The 20,943-nt window shown below is 47.6% G+C and overlaps 1 protein-coding gene across 3 annotated transcripts in view; it reads right to left on the bottom strand.

Annotated features, from left to right (window-relative positions):
* The window catches only part of SLC12A8 (solute carrier family 12 member 8), a 153,260-nt gene that overhangs the window by 60,787 nt on the left and 71,530 nt on the right, over positions 1-20,943 (bottom strand). The gene's annotated exons all lie outside the window — the stretch shown is intronic.

Below are 20,943 nucleotides of genomic sequence, written 5' to 3' on the forward strand. Positions count from 1 at the left end.
TTCCGTGCTTTCAGTCTGATGGTTCAGAGACTACTTTATAGCAGAAACATCTCAGATCTGATTTCTTCAAAGAATTTTAAACATTTTTTACATTGCCTTAAATGCAGTTAAGAGGTTTCACTCCTACAGATACTGCTTTTTTGTCAAAGGGGGTCACCTTGAACAGTATCTGTGGATGTGTTAGTGGGCTGTGGAATTTTAAGATACAAGTCCAGTGTCCTTGGGCTCAGAAACACGCAGGATATCCAGTGTCAGTTTTTAGAGAATGAGTTGGTTTGTTCCTGCTCACTCTAGTCCACAACTCGGTCTTGATCTTTTTCCCTCTATCCCCTCTGACATGCAAGATGAGCACTTAGCCATTAGTCTCTCCATAGCTGACCCCCAGGGCTGTGGTGACAATCCCTTGCCAGCCTGTCCTCCACCACCCTCGGGGCTGAACTTCACCCCGAGCTTCCATCCAGTAAAGAGTGCTGGCTTGCTGATGAGTCCGAGATCACGGGCACTTCTCATGGCTTCCAAGATTCATATCTTCATAGGAAAAATATTTTTCAAAAAAAACAGTAAAATGAAAGCTCAGTGAAGCACAAGGAACCCTGGGGAGTCCAGTCAGGACTTAAAATCATTGTCAATTGCTCTCTTTCTCCTGAACCTTAGATCCCAAGGACTGTGCAGCATTTCCGAATGGTTTGGCGTCTTCACAGCTGGTCCTCTCCTCATTAACAGAAAAGCAATAATAGCCAAGTTAACTTTAGTTTATCCGCTGGCTGACCCCACTGACTAGACTTTCTGAGGAGAAAACCAGCCCAGCCTGCCTTGGAAGGGAGCTTAGCCAAGCTGGATGACACACAGGTCTGAGCACATCTGAGCACAGGGCTGTGCGCTGGGCAGGCCGGCCGTGAGGATCAAGAACACTTCATCAGGCTCCACGGATCCTGGCTCTCCCCGAAGCCACCCTGACACGGGCAGGCCTTTGGTCACCAGGCCTGAAGGGCCTGGCCCTGGTCAGCCTGAAGGGCCAGAGGGATCTCAGGCGCTGTAGATGAGTCACTGGGAAGCCTCTTCTCTTTCTCCATCATCCCACCAACGAGATCCACAGATTGAGCGGATGAGTCACTTGGCTTATTCGAGGCGGCAGGGGTGGGGGCGGGGTCCCTCCTCTGCAGGATGATCACAAATGCAGCTCTCACACGCTCACAAGCACACGCTCATACTGACAACTGCTGCTGACCCCAGCCCTTTCCCCCCAAGTCCAGTCCCGAATTGTTCTCAAGGAAATCTTAACTTCGACAAGAACTTTATCAACAGAGATGCTTGTCAATGAGTTATTTATAATCGTGTAAGTGGGGAGTGTCTAAATGTCCAACTGAAAGGTTGAGGTATTTTAAATCCTTATAAAGACTTACTAGTGCCAAAGAAACCTATCCATGTTACATATGACATATATTAAGTAAGAAATTGGATACCATTTATAGAATAAATACAAAAAAAAGTTTTAATATATATATAAAAAAAGCAAATATACCAAAAACTAATTGTTGTTGTCTGTATAATGCAATCATGGGCAATTTTTTTTTAAATGTTTAAAAACTTTCCATGTTGTCTGTCATGAGCATAATCCACTTATCATCAAAAAGTAATGCCTTTTGTAAAAACAAACAAAACGTCCCACAACTGAAAGCCTACTTTCTCCAGATAGCTTTTCTCCCATCCAAGTACTAACCAGGCCCGACCCTGCTTAGCTTCCGAGATCAGACGAGATCGGGCGCATTCAGGGTGGTATGGCCGTAGACCAGATAGCTTTTCTATAAACAAATTTATTTCTTTTTTTTCCTTTCCATTTATACTCTCCCTGTTTTTCAAAATGATACTTGCCCCATTTTTCAAAATAAGTAGCTTATGAGAAAAACATAAGTAAGATAGGGCAAGTAAAATAAGGGGCAAAAAAGAAACAGAAGGAAAAAAAAAACGAAATTGAGCAAAAGATAGGGAGGAAACACCTACAGCCTCAGGTATCTGAGGTAAGACCCTGCAGTGACTTTCCTCAAGCTGGAATTCAAGGCCTAGAGAGATCATTTCTGACACAGCCCAGTCCAGCAGGGGTGGGCCTTACGGCCACCATTCACACATGCCGCATTCTACTGGACGAGAAGGAGGCCTAGGCTCGCATGGTGGACCTGTCTAACTGCCTCTGCCCTTACCTTCCCGGGGCCCTTATGACTTCCATCCACTTGACAGCCCCCCACATCATGCTCCCCAGTCCTGAGCTAGCCCCACAGAAGACCTGGCCTTCATCCTGACTTCTGGGCCCCCAGTCTCTTGCCCACAACCCTAACCTCTGGTCCAGCTGGACCCAGGTCAGGCACTGATGTCTCAGAAGAATTTGTACTTAAGGTGTGGCCTGAGGTCCGCTGGCCACATCCAGCATTGCAGGGCTGAGTAGACACCACCTGCCACGGCCTCTCACAGTGGGTCTTGCTGCCTGATTTGCTAATTCTTCTAGTCATGGCCCCATTTGAGAATCTGATGAAAGCACATTTTGCATTCCATTGTGGGGGTTCCCTGAAGCCTCCCCAAGGTTCAGGACCTCTATGCTAGGGGCTGCCTCTGTACCTGAGACTTCTGGCAGGCCCCACCTAACCTATGATGTCTCAAGTCCCACCATGCTGTGCCTTGGGGTGAACAGAGGCCAACATCTCCTGCTGTCATCTCTGCCAGGCAAGGCATCTGCATGCATGGGGACAGGGCAGGTCCCCCAGGGACATCCTGGGACACTCCCTTCTGAACACAGTGACAAGTCATCAGTTATTAAGCACCTCCTCTGTGCTAGTCACTGGGCACCAAGTCCTTTACAACATCATCCTTGATCCTTACAACTACCCTGCAAGATCAGAGGTGAGCAAACCAGGCTCATGAAGGTGAAGAGTCTTGTCCAAGGTCACACAGTAGGCCTGCCTGTATGACAGCCCTGGCGTCTCCTCTGGGAGGCCAGTCTTGAGGTCCCCAGGTCCCCAACACCACCCTCCCACACAGGGATGTATACAGCCGAGGTTTCCTTCAACTCCGAGAGAAACGCCCCCGAGGTCATGGCATCTCCCCTTCTCCACCTCTGTGGGGCCCATGGGGGTCTCCCTGTGGAATGCCATATGCACTAAGGGGTGTGTGCACAGCTGGGAAGAGGCAGAGCCCAGCCTCCACCCCAGGTCTGTCTGAAGTCAACGGTTTCCATCTACCATAGCAACTCCCTGCAATTTATCCTGAGTTGTTTCCCCAGAGATGTCTAAGGTGAGTGTCTTCGCCTCTGTGGGCCCTTCAGAGACTCTGCTGGTAACAAGAGGGCTCCGGCGCTCTCAGCTGGTGTCTTCCAGCTCTGCGAGGCCCAGAATGCCCAGTGCCTGCAGCTGCTGCATGTAACTATATCTGGGTTTGACCTGAACATCTGCTTCTGTATCCACAGAAAACATTATTTGGCCCCACGTGAGTTATGAGCTTTTAGGAAGAACAAAGATAGAACAGAGTGAGGAAACAGAAAACATGACGAAAACCAGGCAAGAGCAGGAGGTGGGAAGACACTTGAAGGCTGGCCTTCCCCCTCTGCACTCAGGTATCACAGCTTCCTGTCACCGTAGGAAGCCCCCTGCAGGGTCAAGGATCTGCTCCCAAGGACTATCACAGGACCCTGCCTACCTCGTCTGGGCCAAAGGAGTCAAGCACTGCTACAAACGGCAGCTCCCTCAGGCTGGGCTGCGCCCTCTGGGAAGGTGGCTTCCGGGAAACTCTGTGTCACCCGCCCTCACCGCCCCTGGGGTCCGCTGAAATCAGAGCAGGCAGAGGGAAGTCATCCCCCGCCTCCACCGTGGGTGTCAGATGGCCACTGCTGACTAACTTGGAAAGTGAGATATCTAAAAACGACGCTGGCACCGGGGGCCCTGCCATCCCTCTGATAAGGCCGGGTCGGGTCGGGGGCTTCCCACCCGGTTTTCTTCTTGGCTCAGGTCCCCCACCCCTCAACCAGCAAGACAGCCCTTTCCTGGGAACGACAATGGGAGAGGCCGGTCCAACCAGGAATAGAAAGAGCAGAGGAAGGGCCCAGGGAGAGGAAGGCGGGAGGGGCACGTTGCCCGGATCCTAGGACATCACAGGAAGAGCAGCGCTGCAAGGAAAAGGAAAGGAGAGGCCGAGCTTCTGGGAAGGGACACACACACACCAAAACAAGGCCTGGGGGCGGGGAGGGCGCGAGAAGGCCACCGGGCCTCAGAGGATCCCAGAGGAGCTGGAAAGTACAGTAGGGTGAGCAGTAAGGGAAAGGTGAACGGGGGGCCTTGACCAAGGGCCCCGCCTCACCCTGGACACTCGCCCCTCCCAAGAGCCTCCTCCGCAGCAGAGCCCACCTGGAACCCGGGATGGTCTGCTCATTGCCCGGCATTGCCTTGATGGCTCTGGGACTCTGTCTCATGGGGACAGAGACCTGCATTTGGGGGGAGGGACAGAAAGCCTAAAATGGCCTAACAAAGACAGGTCAGTGCCAAGGAGAAAAGAGGCATGTCCAGGCCGCACCCTATCACTGAGGCTCTCACAGAGCTCCTGCCACGCAGCCCTGCACTTACTCAGATATGGCCCAATCCCAGCAGGTCCAAAGTGGACACAGACGGGCAGTCTGGCGAGCAAGCCCCCAGGGGCCTGGGCTGCTCAGTGGAGTTTTCTGCCTCAGGGCTTTGGTGTCAGGTCTGGGAGCTGCAATGGGTAAGGCAGCCTCAGTCATGAGAGAGCAAAATGTGCCCAAACTGAGCTCAAAGAGGGTAGATCTGGGAGAAGCCCAGGCTATTCTTCTCCTCCCTGGGGTGGAGCATGAGGCCCTGGGGATCTCTGGGAGGAAGGGAAGAACCGTGACAGGATGAAGAAATAGGACACCTGGGCTCACACTCTGGTTCTGCCACAGACTCACTGTGGGACTGTAAGTGAGCCCTTCTTCGAAATGCAAATGATAACTCTGTCCACTTGGGATGGGCACCTGGGATGTCCAGGTGGGGATGTCCCCCAGGGATGAGAGTCTGCAGTCTAAATGAACCCAGGTGATGTAGATCACACTCTCAGTAACAGGTAAATTAAATTCTTTTTCAGAACACTTCTAATTCTGAAAGCCGCCAGTCAGAAGTCCATTCTCAAGACTCAGGGCACATCATCCAAATGCACCACTGATCTCCAGCAGCTGATATAAAATCCCAAACTAGCTTCCAGAGCTGTCAGTGCTGCCCTCTACCTCTCTGTTGTTGTTCAGTCACTCAGTCGTGTCCAATTCTTTGCGACCCCATGGACTGCAGCAAGCCAGGCTTCCCTGTCCATCACCATCTCCCAGAGCTTGCTCAAACTCATGTCCATTGAGTCGGTGATGCCATCCAACCATCTAGTCCTCTGTTGTCCGCTTCTCCTCCTGCCTTCAATCTTTCCCAGCATCAGCGTCTTTTCTAATGAGTCAGTTCTTCACATCGGATGGCCAAAGTATTGGAGCTTCAGAATCAGTTCTTCCAATGAATATTCAGGATTGATTTCCTTTAGGATTGACTGGTTGGATCTCCTTGCAGTCCAAGGGACTCTCAAGAGTCTTCTCCAACATCACAGTTCAAAATCATCAATTCTTCAGCGCTCAGCCTTCTTTATAGTGCAACTCTCACATCCATACACGACTACTGGAAAAACCATAGCTTTGACTAGATGGACCTTTGTCGGCAAAGTAATGTCTCTGCTTTTTAATTTTCTGTCTAGGTTTGTCATAGTTTTTCTTCCAAGTAGCAAAGGGTAACCTCCCTGTTACCCTTCACCATCTCTGTGGCTATGGATACCAAGTGTGCTCCAGACTGTGAGACAAGGTCACTACCACATTTTTCGTCCACTAATGAAACAAAGCAATTATGAATTACAAGTCCTGCCACTAGGTCTTAGAGTATGACAGTCACGTATACCCTCCATTAATGCAGATACTAAAAGCTTCCTGGTCTAATTCACTGGTCTGTTTTTATAAGTGAGGGAACTGGCTAGAAGCCAGCTACTCGAAAGGCATGAGAGTTGAAAGTGGGAACGGAACCCTGGCTTGGAGTCCCATTTGGAGTCCCCAAAATACTCCTCGTTTGCTGGATTCTCCCATTGATCTGGGTCATAACAGTTCTAGTCCATGACAGGTGCGCCATCAGAAATACTCTGAAACTGAACCAGATCAGGTTGTACTGACTGGAAGGAGCAATAATGATGGGTTAGGAAGAGATCCCTCCAAAGCCCCCGCCCACAGCATGGATTTCCTTCTCCATAGAACTTCTGTTCCATGAGCTAGGAGCCTTCCCCAGACCACAACAGCCTCTCTGGCTTCAGCCCTGGTGAGTTTGGTCCTCCAAAGGGAGGGTGGAGAGAGGATGTGAACAGGGTTTCCAGCTCCTGGGCCCCCACCCAGAGAGAAAATACACAGAGGGAAGGCTGGGCATTCTAGCAGTGGCCAGAAGGGAAGTCTGAAGTGGAGCTGAGCCTGCCCAGAGGGCGTGGGGAGGAGCAGCCTGGAGCCTCCAGGCCCCTGGGGGAAGGCCTCCGCCCTCAGGACAACTGACTGGCAGGAACAGCCGGAAAAGCCCCCAGGGCCAGGCAACCCAGGGCATGAAGGGCCTGGGTTGGGGGGATGTCAGGGCAGCCCCCTTGGGAGGCAGTGGCTTAGTTTCCAGTAAGAAGAGAAGCTCCTGCCAATCCCTACAATCTAGGACAGCAGTCCTGGAGTTACTCCTGAGAAAAGGAGCTCTCACTTGTGAAACGGGGCATTTCTAATATCCGAGAAATTGTTCCATCCTCTGACATCGGCTCTATTTTACATGCTTAGCAGGACTTTTTTTATAATGGCCTTGGGGTCAAGTTGAGATGAGAAGAGATTTTTCACCTGGAAAAGTCTACAGAGCAGAGAATTGTCAGATGCCCTAGGAAATTTAGGAATCCGCAACTCACTTGGACCCAAGAAACAAAGTGGAGTCTTTGGATAACAACCAGGATTGCCACAAATTGCTGAGCAAAGGTTTGTGCCAGGCACTGTTCCAAGTGCATTACATACTTTCGATCAACAAGATAGGTGCATTTTTCAGGTAACGAAGCTGAAGCACAGAGAGGAGACAAGATTTGAATCAACCCTTGGCTGCTGGGGTCAGAGCTCACCCAAGGCTGCAGGGAGTCTGAGAGGGGGGCCAGGAGCCCAGCTGGGCAGGCTGGGGACCAGATGGAAGGGACTGCAAAGCCCCCAGCCTCCAGCCTGCAAAGCCCCCACTGGCTTACCCAACTCTGCTCTCAGCTCAAAGGAGCACTGAGAAAGGAAAATCTGGCCTTCTTATCTCCTGGGGGAAAGGAATGCACTCTCCAGCCAGGATAAGTGGCTGTTTTGACAGGAAGTCTCCACCCAGGCTGTGGGTTCCTCCCAGCCACCACTTATTCCTTCTGGCTGTCCCTGCCTCTGGCATCCTAATTCCCATCCTACCTAAACCCCACACACTCCCGCACACCCCCCAAAATAATCCAACCCCACTTGGGGTCCCCCACATCGACTGTCTCCGCATAGCCCCGGCCTCTGCGGCGGGTCCAGAGTTCTGACCTGGGAGTCAGTCCTCAGCCCCGCTGTTGCCTGGACACTGTCTCCAGGCAGGCACTGAGCAGGGGGTGGGGGGACAAGGGGCCCCCCTGCAGGGCGCAGTCAGCATCCCCGTGGTTATGCAAGCAGGGTCGCCCTCCTGCCTAGCACCATGCTGGAAATATCTGGACTCCACACACCCCAGCTCTGCAGCCAGTGCAGTTCTCGCTTACCGCAAGCCCTACCCAAGAAAGAAACGCAGGGGATATTCTCTTAGAACCCCACGGCAGAAGATTCGTATCACAGGACTATAGCACGCCAACACCACAGGGGTGCAACAAGGACTATGGTCCTTACAATGTAAGTCCATTGTACAAGTGGGAACGCCAAGGCCCCAAAAGGAGACCCCACGCCACACAGTCAGCAGCTGGTCAGGCAAGACCAGAAGAACCCAGTGTAGCCAAGCCCCCTCCAATGTGTGCCCTGCTAGGCACCCATCTCTCTGTTGTCACTGCCTGCTGCCTGCCGCGTCAGGACAGGAACTATGCTGTTCCATGTCATGATATATCTCATTGCCTAGAACCAGGGGGCAAGCAAAAAAAATTATAGTTTATTAATAAACAATAGAGGGACCTCCCTGGTTGTCCGGTAGCTAAGACTCCACTCCCAATGCAGAGGGCCTAGCTTCAATTCCGGGTCAGGGAACTAGATCCCACCTGCTGCAACGAAAGATCCCGCATGCCCCAAGGAAGACGAAAGACCCCATGTGCCACAACTAAGTCAAATAAATAAATATTGTTTAAAATAAAAAATAAACAATGGAAACAACCCAGGTGTCCATCAACAGACGAGTGGGGAAACAGCACATGGTCTACCCAGAGAGTACTATTCAGCCATCGAAAGGAATGAAGTACGGACACTTGATACAACATGGATGAATTTCAAAAACACATTAAGTGTGAAAAAAAAACACACAAAAAGACAAATACTATATGATCCATTCATATGAAACATCTGGAATAGGCATATTCACAGAAACAGAAAATAGAACAGAGGCTATCAGGGACTGGCAGGGGAATGGAGAGTTATTTTTCTGTAGACACAGCTTTTGTTTGGGGGTGATAAAAAATGTTTTAGAAGAAGACAGTTGTGATGGATGTACATCACGGTTGATGGAGTAAGTACCACTGAATTGCACACTTTAAAACGGTTAAAATGGCAAATTTTTTGTCATATATATTTTGCCACAATTAAAAAAAAGCGCCCCCTGCAGGGACCACCTGTAGCATCCTTGTTTCAGCCAGGCCATCTCTGCTTTGCAGATGTGGAATAGAGGATGCAGGGAGCTTCCCAGCCAAGGCAGAGCGGAGAGGGAGGAGCGAAGCCACAGGTGCAGACTAGTCCCAGATGCAGACTCCAATTCTCCCACCAAAGCAAGCTGCCTCCTTAGATGAAGCAGATGAGTGAAAGCCTCAGCTCTCAGCCACTGCAAGGCGAGCACCGCCCCACCCCTCCACCCCACAGTGAGCCATCTGCCCATGCACAACCCCTCCCTGGAGGAACTGGGCAGAAAGTCCCATGTTCTCAGGAGTTCAGGCAGAAACCCCAGCTCCTTTTCCTAACATCTAGACCTTACAAGGTTTTATTCAGGCATCATGGGCTGGGTTGTGGGACTTGGAGGAAGAGCTGTCCAGAAGCACAGACTGTGGTTTCTCAATATCCACCATGCCCAGACCCCATGGAAAACTTCCGCAAAGTCAAGGACGCTATTGTCTCAGTCTTGTTTTTGACACATGTTCTTGCTTTCAATATTCTGCTGGTCACTGGCAACCTGGGCCTGGGAGCAGTGTCTAACACAGGTCCCACTTAATAAGAGCAGGCCTGGAATGAATATGCCTTTAACCTGGGCTGTCCTGGGCAAGTGTGAAGAAAAAGGAGGCCAGGGATGCTCCTCTGGGGCACTTGGATAATGTGTCCCTACCTGGTCTTGGGCCAGGGGTGTCAGTATCAGCACCACCCGAGAGCTTGTTAGAACTGCAGCATCTCCCCCTGCCCCGACCCTGCAACTGGCACCTTCACCATTACAAGATCCCCCAATCTTGAAGCTTGAGAAGCACTGCCTTGGAGCATAACCCCGGGGCCTCCAGAGACACAGTCATCCAGGATAAACAATGTTAATAATTATTAAGCACCCACTTCGTTCAGGCTATGACAGTAGGCCTCTTATATATATTATTTTATGCTCTGGCAACCCAGTAAAGTAGGCATTATTACCTGATTTTCAGAAATGAGAGTGGTCAGAAAGGTTAACTTGACCAAGTCCATGCAATGAGTTACAGCTGTCCTGGAATCTGAACACAGAGGTCTGAGTCCAAAGCTACAGCTCTGACAACTATGTAAGTGTGATGCAATCCTTCAAATGGGGCCAACAGGTTCAGCCACTTGTCAGTTCTCTATGGGGCCCAGAAATGCACTGGCCAATGCAGTCCCCAGGGAGGTGTTCTAGGGGCTGCCGTGGTGCTTGGTGCTGGCTGGGCTCTGGGCGCTTGTGTGCTGGGATTGGACTACCTCACGGCAGAGGGCTCACTATTTCTTCAGGATACGTCCCTGAAGATGAATTTGCATGGCCCAGCTCCCAGCAAGCATTAAGTCTGGGACTGGAGAGACAAATAAATTAGATGGTGAGCAGGCTTAGGGCACCTGTGCCACAGGCTCAGAAACCTCTGGCCCTAACCCCATCTGAGCCCTGGAGTTTATGACTTGGGGCTTCATCTCCTGCCAGCCCCAAGGAGGCAGCACTCTCCTGCCAAAGGCCCCCATAGCAAATTTCACTCTCCCTTCCAGCCAGCACCCACAGGCTCCTCAGGTCACAGAACATGGCCCGGCCCAGCCAGTCCTCTCTGCACCACCCACAGTCAGCCTGAGATTCTCTGTCTGTAGATGGCTGTCATTCCCCACCCAAACATGAGTGGCCTGAGGGCCTGTCTCTTGCCTCTGTGTCCCTCTCAGACCCACTAAAACGCGTCTCAATCCAGTCAGTGCTAGTTGCTCAGCTGTGTCCAACTTTTTGTGGCCCCATGCACTGTAGTCTGCTAGGCTCCCTTACCCATGAACTTCTCCAGGCAAAAACACTGGAGTGAGCAGTCATTCCCTTCTCCAGGGGATCTTCCCAACCCAGGGATCAAAGCCAGGCCTCCCTCATTGCAGGCAGATTCTTTACTGTCTAAGCCACCAGGGAAGCCAAGTAGGTGCCCCCCAAATGCTTGAGTCTGAAAATGCCATCATTTGCCCTCCACAGCCATGCTGAGGGCATCTGGCTCACCCTCCACAGCCAGAGGACTCCCTCCTGCAGTGAGGGGAGTACCAGGCCCGCAGGGCGGAACCAGGGGTACAGGCAGGATGTGCTAACCCACCCCTCAGGGTGTCACCCTCCACCTCCTTGAAACTCCTGGCTGCTCAGGGCTGAGGCAGGCAGCCCAGCAAGGCGAGGGCCCTCCCAAGCCAGTGACTTCATGCTTCAGGCATCCATCCCAGGGAGCTGTCTGGGGAGCCTGGCGGGCCAAGCCCCCTCCTGCTCACGGAGCCGGAGCTGACACAAGGACAGAGCCTGGCAGCATTAGCTCGGGTTTCCTTCTGCAGCCATGACTGGGTCCCCACGGCCTCCTCAGCCTAGGGGTTCCTTTCTCTGCTTTCCACAGGCAAAGCCAGAAAATGAAAAATAATGCAGTGGAGAAGGTGGGAGAGTTTTGGAGCTGGGGGCCTGGAATTCTGGGCAGTCAGTCATTCTCTTCATCAGAGGCAGACTCAGAACAAGAGGAAGGCCTGAAGGTGCCTGTCCCTGCCCTCCTCCAGCCAGGCAGAAGTCAGGATCACAGCCCCAGAAAACTTCCTCCTGAGGGCTGAACCCCAAAAGCCAGGAAGGCAGGGCACCTAGAGTTTTATGACCTCTCTCTACCAGAGAAATGGTAAATGTTCAACTCAGTTGATTTAAAAACAAGAGTCACCAACATAAAGCACTATTTTTTAAAAAAGTTATTCCACAGGTAGAACAAATAGAGAAATGTGCTTTGCTTTCTCCTTGGACTGCAAGGAGGTCAACCCAGTCAATCCTAAAGGAAATCAGTCCTGAGTATTCATTGAAAAGACTGATGCTGAAGATGAAACTCCAATACTTTGGCCACCTGATGCGAAGAACTGACTTACTGGAAAAGACCCTGATGCTGGGAAAGACTGAAGGCAGGAGGAGAAGGGGACGACAGAGGATGAGACGGTTGGATGGCATCACCGACTCAAATGGACATGAGTTTGAGCAAGCTCCGGGAGTTGGTGATGGACAGGGAGGTCTGGCGTGCGGCAGTCTGTGGGTCGCAAAGAGTCGGACATGACTGAGCGACTGCACTGAACTAGGTCAGTCAGTGAGCAGAAGGGAGATGGAGTGGATGGCAAGGAGGGATGACCAGATGGACACAGAGAAAAAAGAGGGGAAAAGATTGGGGAGGAAAAACACAGAAAAACAGACAAACCTAAAGGAATAAAGAATGATGCAGGAAGAAGAGAGGAGAGAAAGCAGGTCTGCTTTTAAGGAATGCTGGAGATCTCAGTTCTGTTGGTTTACAAAAGTTTGGAAATCCTTATCCAGACCTGAGCCTTTGTTTACAATTCTTCACTGTTCTAATCCTTAAAAATCCCTCCGTTCAAATCCTTAATCTTTCCCTTTTCAGGGTCAGAGATTCCTTTGAGAATCTGGCAGTAGTCTGAACCCTCTCCTAGAAAAATATACATATTCACATAAAATTTTACCTGCAATTTCAGGGGTTCATGGATCCTGTTAAAAACTATTTATTCTAGAAGTTCTACTATGATTGAGAGACACGTAATGACCAAAGCAAAAACACTCCCACTGCCAAATTAAACTAAGATAAGGGAGGAGGTGTTGAATCTTGTGTGTATTCAAGCCATCATGTCAGGCTTTTAATTATACCATTTACTTCACTGATAGAATTTTGGGGCCTAAACACCCTTCTTTTGTTACTACCCCATTGGTGGTACTAAAAGCAAGGTTCCTTATTCAAGGAGCTAGCTGTGTGTATGGATGGCTATTATGCAGTAAAAGGTCTGCCTTTGACCCAGGCCACAGTGTCTGTGCTTACCTTGAAATTAACCCTTTGCAGATTGATAGGATTATTAAATTACACGTATGCAGTAGTTCCCCAATCGGAATGTGTATAAGCATTAGCAAGGTACTGATTTAAAATGTAGATTACTAGGCCAAAATTTGAGAATCTTATTCAGACTTTTTTAATGAGCTTCTTTCTAGGTGATTCTGACGCAGGCAATCTGCAGATCACACTCTGAGACATGCTCTTCTTGTAGAAGATTGCAAGCTTCTGGCCCAGAAGATGTGCCGATTCCCTGCTCATGGTGGTGGTCCTCCTCGTACACCAGGGGTGTCACCAGGCACGTATGGAGGGCTGGTCTGTGACTAGGTTTGGACCACTGCATCAGAAAGGCTATCTTTACAGGGTATAAAAGGCAGGTAAACCATATAGGGCATAACAGGTATAGAGCCAAGTGAAACCCTCGAAGGGCCTTTGTGGCTCAGTGGTTCTCAAATCTGTCAGCACAGAAAGGATCACCTGGAGTGCTTTTATGACTCCGTCTCCCAGGCCTCAGGCCAGTAGGGAATATATATGACACTATTGATACTAACGGTTTCCCAGTGGTTCTGACACATAGAGCTTGTTTGTTGATGGTACCCAAAGGCCAGAGGGTATTTCAATCAAGATATCAGACCACTACTGTAAAAATGCTTTGAAAAAATAAGATGCTCTTAAAATTCTCCAGCAAAAACCAATGAACATTAGCAGGGTTTCTGCTGGCTTTTCTCTTCCTTCTCCTCCTCCTTGCTCACTGTAGACGCTAACTAAAGAAGGTGGGCTACACTGGAACAGCCTGAATGATTCCAGATGGTGAGCATCTGGACCTCTTGGCCTGAGTGATCCTCCCTTTACCCTGGAGTCTTGTACAAATATTATCATTTTCTGGCTGTGCAGTGACATGAAAACAGTTGGGAGCCACTAGGTCAGGTGTAAAAGAAACTTGTGGAAAAGGAGGGACTGTTTGGCCCAGAAGTGATTGTTTTTCTGAATCTCTATGAGGTGGAATCCACACAAACAGGAAGCAACAACATGCCCAAGCTTGTCCACACAGGGCCTGGCATTCAATCGGTGGGGGCAAGATATTGAGAGAAATGCTAAAAAGGCAGCCCATCTCAGACTGCTTGGCACAGAGGCGGTAACAGGGACATCTGGGCACAGACCACAGCTCCACCAATACAGAGAGGATAATAAGATAATAATCCATAATAATAAGACTGCCTTACCCTCAATTTAGTGAGTTTTTTTTTTCCTCTTATATTTGATTTCTTGAACTTTGGCTGTCTTACATTCAACATGTAGACTTAATATAATGGTTTTTTCCACCTGAAAATTTGGTGTACTGTAAAACTAACGGGATCTTAGAATTGAGGAAATAGGGCATATCACCTAATTTAATCTTGAAATGACCCATGAGTCAGCAACTGTTTCTGTGCTCCAGATGAGGCAAGTGGAACACAGCCTGGTGTCCTGCCCAGGGTCACAGAGTGAGGAAGCCACGGAGCCAGGACTGGAGGCGTCTCCCAGGCCTCCCCCAAACCCCACCCCTCGCCTGGCACACCCTGTGCACTGCGTGAGTACACCTGTGTGAGCACACCTGCGTGAGCCCACCTGACCACACAGTAGGAGCTGGGGTCATGGAATAACTCCTGAGGGGAAAGTGCTCTGAAAAGTAACTTCTACCGGAGTCACTGCAGTGCAAGAAAATAAAAAGTGATGGTCATTTTACCTCAAATACAAACTTGAGAAAAAATAAAAATATATATAGAGTTTGTTTGGTTGCTATTATTTGTCTATTTTAGGCCGTAACTCTACCTCCTCTCTAATTGCAGGAACTTAAGGATGCGCTGTAACTACTATATAATGATCACATTTTGGAGGTTTAGTTTAAAATGGTGTGCATTTGGACCGTAATTACAGATTCACTGTCTGAATTTATTTTATTTGTTTTTGAATGTTTCTACTGATTTCTTGTAATTGGGATTTAGTGTTGAATACCTTAAGAAATCTCACATTTGGTTTCTGCCAGTTTAAGAGGAGTAGGAAGTCGTTTAACAGAAGAAATCATTGTCAAAATAATAAAACCAAAAATTTGTTGGTTACAGTATTCAATAAGTGTTCATCTTCTGGAAAGCGGCCGAGGACAGAAAGAGAACCCCATCTTCCACCCCACACCCAACACACACACACACAAACGCAAAGAAAAGGAGCCACTATTAACAGGTATTATTATTTATAATTCTTAAAAATGCCCATCCCATGTTACAGATTAGAAACTCAAAGAGTATCAGTGAGTTGCCTACAGTTACACAGCTAGTAAGCAGCCTGTGTTCCGGCGGCACTAATATTAAGCACGTACAATTGTCATCAGCCACGATCTTTCCTAGTCATCGCCATGTTGAATGAGGACAGAGGCCATGTCCATTTTATTCTCCACTATATCCTGGAGCCCAAAATGGGGTTTGGCAACTGCTGGTTGGGTTGGTGGATAGAAGGGAGGCAGGAAGAGATATATGCACCATGGGCCGGCCCCTCGAGCAGCTGCTCTTCCACCCTCCACCTGCACTTCCATGGTGACTGTGCTCCCACAACTCCTATTGCACTTCTGACCATGTTTTCTAGGACTGTATCCCTCTGCCTGCTGGCACCTGCTCACTCTGATTCCTTTCCCAGTCCATCACTCAGCAAAGTGTAATTGAGAGCCAGCAGCGTGCCAGGTACTTTCTAAGATGCTGGGGGAAAACAGTAAGATTCGATGCCCATCCTGGAGGCTCCCACAGCTTAAGGCAATGATCTCTGTATTTCCTATCAGCTCTGGATACCTTCAGAACCCAATGAAGACAGGGTTTCCTGAAGCTGCCTATAAACTCTCTTACTTTCCACCAACACTTCTGCTGTTTCTGAAGTTTTGTCTGCTTATTTTCAGAGATGTCAAACGACAGCCGCAGTGAGATTCTCCTCTCTACCTTTTAGCATATTCTCACACTTTTCTCATCAGGGTACATTTCGCACATTGGGAGACCTAAGAGATAGGAGTTAGGCTGATGATGTCACACCAAGTTCTGGCCTGAGCTGTGAGACGGATGTGCCTGGAAGCACCAGCCTCAGGAGCTAGACGCCTCTTACAGGTGAGGAAACATAGGTAAAAGCCCTCCTGCCCCCACTCCTGGTGGAGTTGGCTGCTCTCGGCCAGCATCCTTTCATGGCACCTACTCTGCACACCAACAGATGAAGAGTTAGGTCAGAAGGGAACCATAGCCCACTGACTTCCAACAAATGATGACTCTAAAACCAAGCCTTATTACGAGGCAACTGAGACCCACAGATGGTAGGGCCCTGGCCCAGAGTCCCAGAGACAGCCATTGAGAGGCCCCGGCTTCATCTCTCTCAATGCAAAACACTATGACTACAGTAGTTCTTTCACTTTATTATTTAGCACCTTCTCAAAATGCATGTTAAGTATCACACCCTAAGTGTACTACTTGTTCCTTTATTCAGTAATTAGCGTGGCTAGGAGCAGTGTGAGCTTGATGGATACAAAGGTCATAGAACCTGAGATCAGCTGCCAGGGTGCCAATCCTGGCTCCATGGCTTACTAGCTGTTTGACCTTGGACATGATAATCTCTCTGAACCTCAGTTTTCTCATCTTTATGGTAGGGACAGTAAGATGGAGAATAATGGAGAAATAACTCCAGAAAAAATGAAGAGATGGAACCAAAGCAAAAATACCCAGTTGTGGATGTAACTGGTGCTAGAAGTAAAGTCCAATGCTGTAGAGAACAATATTGCATAGGAACCTGAAATGTTAGGTCCTAGAATCAAGGTAAATTGGAATAGGTCAAACAGGAGATGGTCAAAGTGAAGATCAACAATTTAGGAATCAGTGAACTAAAATGGAGCAGAATGGGTGAATTTAATTGAGATGACCATTATATCTACTACTGTGAGCAAGAATCCTTTAGAAGAAATGGAGTAGCCATCATAGTCAACAAAAGAGTCTGAAATGCAGTACTTGGATGCAGTCTCAAAAATGACAGAATGATCTCTGTTCATTTCCAAGGCAAACCATTCAATATCACAGTAATCCAAGTCTATGCCCCAACCACTAATGCCGAAGAAGTGAAGTTGAACGGATCTATGATGACCTACAAGACCTTCTAGAACTAACACCCAAAAAAGATGTCCTTTTCATCATAGGGGACTGTAATGCAAAAGTAGGAAGCCAAGAGATACCTGGAGTAACAGTCAAGTTTGGCCTTGGAGTACAGAATTAAGCAGGGAAAAAGCTAAAAAATCTTCACCAAGAGAACTCACTGGTCATAGCAAACACCATCTTCCAACAACAAAAGAGACGACTCCACATGGACATCACCAGATGGTCAATACCAAAATCAGATTGATTATATTCTTTGCAGCCAAAGATGAGAAGTTCTGTACAGTCAGCAAAAACAAGACTGGGAGCTAACTGTGGCTCAGATCATGAACTCCTTATTGCAAAATTCAGACTTAAATTGAAGAAAGTAGGGAAAACCACTATGCCATTCATGTATGACCTAAATCAAATCCCTTATGATTATACACTGGAAGTGACAAATAGATTCAAGAGACTGGATCTGATAGACAGAGTGCCTGAAGAACTATTGATGCAGGTTCCTAACATTGTACAGGAGGCAGTGATCAAAACCATCCCCAAAGAAAAAGAAAGGCAAAATGGTTGTCTGAGGAGGCCTTACAAATAGCTTAGAAAAGAAATGAAAGGCAAAGGAGAAAAGGAAAGATATACCCATTTGAATGCAGAATTCCAAACAATAGCAAGGAGAGATAAGAAAGCCTTCCTCAGTGATCAATGATAAAAAATAGAGAAAAACAACAGAATGGGAAAGCCTAGACATCTCTTCAAGAAAATTAGAGGTACCAAGGGAACATTTCATGCAAGGATGGGCACAATAAAGGACAGAAACGGTATGGACCTAACGAAAAAGATATTAAGAACAGGTGGCAAGAATACACAGAAGAACTCTACAAAAAAAAGTCTAATGACTCAGGTAACCACAATGGTGTGATAACTCACCTAAAGCCAGGTATCCTGGAACGCGAAGTCAAGTGGGCCTTAGAAAGCATCAGTACAAACGAAACTAGTGGAGGTGATGAAATTCCAGCTGAGCTTTTTCAAATCCTAAAAGATGATGCTGTGAAAGTGTTGCACTCAATATGCCAGCAAATTTGGAAAATTCAGCAGTGGCCACAGGACTGGAAAAGGTCACTTTTCATTCCAATCCCAAAGAAAGGCAATGCCAAGAATGTTCAAACTACCACACAATTGCACTCATCTCACATGCTAGCAAAGTAATGCTCAAAATTCTCCAAGCTAGGCTTCAATACTACATGAACCAAGAGCTTACAGATGTTCAAGCTGGATTCAGAAAAGGCAGAGGAACCAGAGGTCAAATTGCCAACATTCGTTGGATCATAGAAAAAAGCAAGAGAATTTCAGTAAAACATCTACTTCTGCTTCATTAACTATTTTAAAGCCTTTGACTATGTGGATCACAACAAACTATGGAAAATTCTTCAAGAGATGGGAATACCAGACCACCTTACCTGCCTTCTGAGCAATCTGTATGTAGGTCAAGAAGCAACAGTTAGAATCAGACATGGACTGGTTCCAAATTGCAAAAGGAGTACATCAAGGCTGTATATTGTCACCCTGCTTATTTAACTTATATGCAGAGTACATCATGCAAATTACCTTGACTGGATGAAGCACAAGTTGGAATCAAGATTGCCGAGGAGAAATATCAATAACCTCAGATATGCAGTTGACAGCACTCTTATGGCAGAAAGTGAAGAGGAACTAAAGAGTCTCTTGATGAAAATGAAAAAGGGGAGTGAAAAAGTTGGCTTAAAACTCAACATTCAAAAAACAAAGATCATGGCATCCAGTCCCATCACTTCATGGCAAATAGATGGGAAAACAATGGAAACAGTGACAGGCTTGATTTTGGGGGGCTCCAAAACACTGCAGATGGCGACTGCAGCCATGAGAATAAAGATGCTTGCTCCTTGGAAGAAAAACTATGACAAACCTAGACAGAAAATTAAAAAGTAGAGACATTACTTTGCTGACAAAGGTCCATCTAGTCAAAGCTATGTATTTTCCAGTAGTCATGTATGGATGTGAGTGTTGGACCATAAAGAACCCTGAGCACCAAAAAATTGATGCTTTTGAACTGTGGTGTTGGAGACTTGGACTCTTGAGAGTCCCTTGGACTGCAAGGAGATCAAACTAGTCAATCCTAAAGGAAATCAGCCCTGCATATTCATTGGAAGGACTGATTCTGAAGCTAAGCTCCAATACTTTGGCCATCTAATATGTTGAACTGACATTAGAAAAGACCCTGATGCTGGGGAAGATTGAAGGCAGGAGAAGAAGGGGATGACAGAATGAGATGGTTGGATGGCATCATTGACTCAAAGGACATAAGTCTGAGCAAGCTCCAGGAGTTGGTGATGGACAGAGAAGCCTGGCTTGCCGTAGTCCATGGGGTTGCAAAGAGTCTGACACAACTGAGTGACTGAACTGAACTGTACTGAACTGAACTGATGTAAAATGCTCGGTACAGTGCCTGGCACATAGAGGGCGCTCAATAAATATTAGCCATTGTTACCTTCCTGGGGCACTATGCTGTCCTCAGATCTTCAATTCAAGCAATCTGCAGCAATGGGAACTGACCCACAACTCCTTTCTCTTCTTAATAAACTATTTCATTTAATTTTTTTTTTCTCTACTTACAAGCAGAGATATACTTAGTGTTTCAAAAAGTATTAACTGTATCTGGGCCCTTTGATAAACAATTTCTGAACAAAGGCATGGCAAGATTTCTGGTGCACTAACTGATATGGACATAAAAATCTGATGAACTATTAGAAATAAGTGTGAAAGTGTTAAGACCTGGATAACAGTTTATGAACCCTTTTCTTAATCATTAAGCTTCCTCTTGCAAGAAAAAATCCAAGCCTTCATAACCCAATATTTTCAATTTTTCAGGAAAGGGACACAAATTTTCCCCTTCACATCCCTAGACCAACTGTTCAGGGTGAAAGGGACTGTTGTTTGGGCCACAGACTCGTGAGGCAGACGGCTATTTTCACATGCAAATGATGGCCACATAGAGTGATAATCCAGGCCTGGGGCAGGCAGAGACCTCAGCCTGGGCTGTCTAGTCATGCTCTCATGGTGCATGTGGCTGAGCTAATTAGGGAGCCTACTGTCCAATGAGAGAGGGTATGTGTGAGAAAGAATAAAAATACAAAGTGTGCTGGAAACCATGCAAATGAGTTTAGCTTGGAGTAAACAGGCTTTAGTCACAGGATCATGGCTGGGGTTGGCCAAGGCTTACGAGCAGAAGTGAAATGTTTGGGTTGGTATGCCAGGCCCTGTGCTGGGCACTTCGTATAGAGTATTTCAGGTGGGCAGTCCGGCAGTGCATGTGGCCCTGTGTGGGTTTATGTGTATGTCCATTCACACAGCTGGTGGTGGTGGGGGTTAGAAAAATATCTACAGCAGGATCTTTGTTTATTATTTTGGATCATAAACTAACAAGAGAAAAATCAATCAGGGCTCTCATTGGTTAAAATAAATTTCGTTTGCTTGCATTTAAGGAGTGTGTGCATGTCCCTCAGGGGGGTGATAGTGTAAGGACAGGGTAGGAGGTGGGGTGGGGAGAGAGGAGATGGAAAAATAAAGAGGTATTTAGGAACAAGTCAAGGGAATGAGATCATAAAATAGTTTCCTAAATTGCATCTGGTCCTCATCTCTACCCCACCTCCACTGCCCATCCAGGCTGGGTTTTCTCTGTCTGCATAACTGCAGCTCCACGAACTGGCTCCCTCTGGCTTCAGTCCCTCTCTGTCCACACCCACACCAACCCCAGGCAGGATTCTCCAAGAGCGAATCTGATTTGCAACCTCCCCACTTAAAAGAAAAACCTATTGACCTTGCTTGGCTTTTATATTTTCTGCATCTTTAAAATGTATGTGGAGTTTTAAGTTATCCCTGGTTATTCTGTGTTTCTTTTTGTTTGTTTGCTTTCCTAACTAAAAAGGCTAAGAACATCCTCAAGATGTGTCATGAAGCCTATGTTTATTTTATATTCCATCTGGGACTTCTGAATGTTGCTACATTAATTTTAACTTTAAAA

The sequence above is a fragment of the Bos javanicus genome, chromosome 1, assembly GCF_032452875.1.
Source record: "Bos javanicus breed banteng chromosome 1, ARS-OSU_banteng_1.0, whole genome shotgun sequence".
Lineage (NCBI taxonomy): Eukaryota > Metazoa > Chordata > Mammalia > Artiodactyla > Bovidae > Bos > Bos javanicus.